Genomic DNA, 4,547 nt, shown 5'->3' on the forward strand with positions numbered 1-4,547 from the left:
GTCCTCCCGCCTCCACGGGCCTCTTCCCGCTGCTTCACTCTGCGGGCCTCCTCTGCGAGGAAGGTTAGACATCTGGTTTCCATCTCCTCACACTGTTTAACTGAAGCCCCGCCGACCCAGATTTCCTGTTCATAAATCATTACTCATCTGGAACACACTCAGGACTGCTTTGGGGACTGTTTACTCAGCGTATCTCCTTTTTTAGAAGAACTGCTTCCCTTCCCCATCGTTTGCAGCTGGCTGCCATATCCCAAGTTGACAAGTTCCTCAATTTTTATTTTCAAAAGGTAGATAAAAGGGGAATTCCTGTGCTGAGACATTGAAACAGATTGTAGCAAAATTTGAGATTGGTAAAATGTGAGATTTCATGATAATAAAAGTAGTGAAAAATTGGAGGTCTGTGTATATTGTCTTAAGAAAATAGGGTATTTGATATCTTAACTAAAATTGTCAGGAGTTAGCACATGATCATATGGATGTGCCAGGTGGTGCTTGGAATGTTAACTCATTTAATTCTCCTAACTATCCTACAGAACAGGTACTATTAACCCTATTTTGCAGATGAGGAAACTGAGATCCAGACAAATGTTGCCCACACATCGAGTGAGTCCTCTGAAGAGACTCCAGACAGTCTGGCACCAGAAACTAGGCGCCTAATTCAATTGCCTGTTAGTTTTTTTCATCTGTAAAAGTATCCCCATTTCACAGATGAGCAAACTGAAGCACAGAGAAGCCAAGTAACAAAAGCTTTATAGCTATTTTCAAATCTCTTTAAACATTATCTCATTCCTTCATGCACCTGTGCACACGCTCAGTCATGACCAAGGCTTCACGACCCCATGGACTGTAGCCCACCAGGATCCTCTGCCCATGGAATTTCCCAGGCAAGAAAACTGGAGTGGCTTGCCGTTTCCTCTCCAGGGGATCTTTCCAACTCAGGGATTGAACCTGCCTCTCTCGCATCCCCTGCACTGCCAGCCAGGTGGATTCTTTATCACTGTGCCACCTTTTTTTCGTACTTGTATATTTTAGTGCTTTACTGTCTGAGTTCACAGTAAACTTCAAAGAACTCTTTTAAGTCTTCTCCGTAGAATGAAGCTGACAAAGCTAGTCCCATTTTTATATTTTTCATAGACACATGTGATGCATAGATTTCTCTTAACAAACATCTCATAAGGGAAATAAAATGAACATCAAAATATTTTTACCTAAAAATAGACAGAGTCAATTAGATGTTTTTCCTATGGTCACAATGATTTCAGAAGAATCTAAGTAAGAAAATGAACATGTGAATTAAGGCAAAGGGCACTGAGTTCTGCTCTAATTCTCGACTGGAAAGGACTTGGCCATATGTCCATACATAACCTTACAGGACTTGGGAAGTAGAGTTTTGGTGTATGTCCACCAAAGAGGAAACTGGGTTTTGCTGAACAGCTTACAACCACTAGGGAATGTTCTTCCACTAAAATTTAAGCTACATGAAACCAGCAACTTTACATTCACAGTGCCTAGGGCAATGCCTAGAACATATTAGACACTCAATAAATTCATTTTAAATGAAGGGAAAATGTGATCATAGGCAAGCTTGACTTAAAGGTAATCTGAGAAGGCTTGAGCTACAGTTCAGGGCATATTTGAGAACAAAGTCCCTAAGACTCACACTCCTGTTTATTTCCCCATGTCTACTTCCTGCAGATCATTAACCTCAGAACTAAGGAGACTAAAGAGTCCTAAAGTCGCAGTTTCCTTTAGTGGGCCTGATGAATAAAAATCATGATATCCAAAATGTCTGGCATTAAAGACTTACAAATGTACGCCTCAAAAATAGAAGAGAAAGGAACCCTAGCAATATTTTAAGCAGGTAGGTCACTAAGACTCTCCAGCTTTAGAGAGTCTCAGGATTTTTCCTTCATTCAGGACTCACCCACATCTTTCTTGATCTTAAATGTACCCAGGGAATGGATTAGACTGATAAGAAGGTACACACAGACACACACACACGCACACATCAGGAAATCCGTTTTGTTCAGTCCACGTCCATGGCAACGTGCCAGCAAACAGACATGTGTTGAAACAACATGTGTTGAAGCACCCAGTTGACCAATGGATGGTGCTTCCCAATGTCCATCTTACTCTGTCTCCTCCAGTTCACATCGGTCGTGCACACATTTAGGACCCACATTGCAAGTTGTGAGGACAAGTATCTACACCATATCAAGACCATGCAAGGGAAGAAATAGTTTTAACCAGCGATCCTATGCTCAGAGAGTAGTGGCAGCTCTGGATACAATGACTGTGTGTGTGTGTACGCGTGTGCTCATGCACAGCCAAGCAGTGGACTCTGGACTGGAGAACTTGCTAAGCCCCACTTTTCTAGAAACTTCTTTCCTGTTATCCATACAGTCAATCTTATCATGATTGGATAAGTAGGTCCTTGACCCAAACTGGACAGCTAGGCCAATTCGTCTTTCCCTAGAAATTGAAATGGGAGAGTTGGGTAGCAGAGGGGTGATGTTTTCCAATGGTAGGCAAGTGAGGGTTGTGTCAGGAGTTCCTGCAAGGTGATTGAGGAAGAAATGGATTGGTTATAGGGTCTTGTGACAGCTGAATGATGTCACCATAAAGCAGTCTTTCATAACAATGATGATGACTTTTTACTGAAAACACACAATATGTCAAGTAGGGTACTGGTTACTTTACTTGCAAGAATTCTAAGAAGTAGATATTATAAACATCCTAGTTTATACATTTAAAAAACTGGCTCTGAGCTGTCAAACTAACCCAAGTGATCTAGAGTTCTGCTGCTGTTATAACAAATATACAACAGCAGTAACTTAATACAAACTTTTTTATTGCATAGTTTTGGAAGCCAGAAGTCTGAAACGGATCTTACTAGGTGAAAATTGAGATGTGAACAGGACTGGGTTCCTTCCTGGGGGCTCGAGAAGAGAGTCCTTTTCCTTGCCCTCTTCTTTAGAGGCTGCTAGCATTTCTTGGGGCTTCCCTGGTGGCTCAGATGGTAAAGAATCCACCTGCAATGTGGGAGACCTGGGTTTGATCCCTGGGTTGGTGGAGAAGGGCATGGCAACCCACTCCACTATTCTTGCCTGGAGAATCCCATGGACAGAGGAGCCTGGCAGGCTACAGACCTTGGGATCAAAAAGAGTCGGACACGACTGAGTGACTAAGCACAGCATTTCTTGGCTCAGGGCCTCTTCCTCCACCGTCAAAGACAACCACCTAGGCTCTCTCTGACCTTGTTTCCATTTTCATGCCTCACTCTCTGATTCTGATCTCTGCCCTGCCTCTACCACTTTTCAGCACTCTTGTGATTAAACTGGGCCCATCTGGATAATTCAAAGAACTTCCCAGATGGCTCAGTGTTAAAGAATCTGCCTGCCAATGCAAGAGATGCAGGAGACATGGGTTTGACCTCTGGGTCTGGAATATTCCCTGGAGAAGGAAATGGCAACTCACTCCAGTATTCTTGCCTGGAAAAGTCCATGGACAGAGGAGCCTGGTGGGCTACAGTCCATGGGGTCACATAGCATTAGACACAACTGAGAGACTGAGCACAGATAATCCAAAATAATCCCCTGTCTGCTGTTTAGCAAACTTAGGCCCATCTGCAAACTCAACTCCCCTCTGCCATGTAATGTAACATAATCACAGGTTCCAGGCATGGGGATGTGGCCACCTTTGGGGTCCACGCTTCTATCTGAATCAAGGTTGCAGAGTTAACAAGTAGCAGAGTTTGCATGCAGATAACAGAACTCACAGGCATAACTGTCACGTTCTCTTGCCTCTCATCTGATTACCCTGCTGCTTGTTTTGCCCCTGGAATGACTTCTTGGGACACTTCAAGCCTGCATCCCAAACCTCTTCATTCTTCAAAGCTCAGTGTGACTTTCATCTCCACCAGGAAGCATTTCCTGAGTAAAGTTCTCCCAGGGAGCATCAAAGCCCTGGTCAAACTCCCATCTGTAATCTTCCCTTCCAAGTGTTTGCAGAGTCTGGAAGAACTGGAACCCAGCCTTATGCAGCCCACTTCATCTTCCACCATCTACCCATCTGGTTTGAAGTCTTAGGACTGAAAAGAACTCTTCTACAGAAAAGCTTCTCACACTTGCAGGAAATAACCAATGACCTGTCACCCCGAATCTTCCCCTTGCCTCCTGGAAGAGCTCTGCTTCCTTCAAGCATCCTCACGGTCAGGGGCTGATGCCACCTCCCACCGTGAGCATCCTCTCCTGCACACACGTTTCCCAATGGGCTTCTTATGGAGCAGCAGTTCCTTTGGTGTGGTCTCACCAGACCTCCACCTAGACACCAAATTTCCATAAACTCATGTGAAATCAAACAAGCTTTTCAATGGATATTTAACAGTGTTTACTCATATTTGACTGAGTGCCTGTGAAGTCACTTCAGTCATGTCTGACTCTTTGTGACCCCATGGGCCATAGCCCACCCAGTTCCTCTGTCCATGGGATTTTTCAGGCAAGAATCCTGGAGTGGGTTGCCATGCCCTCCTCCAAGGTATCTTCCTG

This window comes from Bison bison, unplaced genomic scaffold (assembly GCF_000754665.1).
Source record: "Bison bison bison isolate TAMUID 2011002044 unplaced genomic scaffold, Bison_UMD1.0 scf7180017864475, whole genome shotgun sequence".
NCBI classification, from domain to species: Eukaryota; Metazoa; Chordata; class Mammalia; order Artiodactyla; family Bovidae; genus Bison; species Bison bison.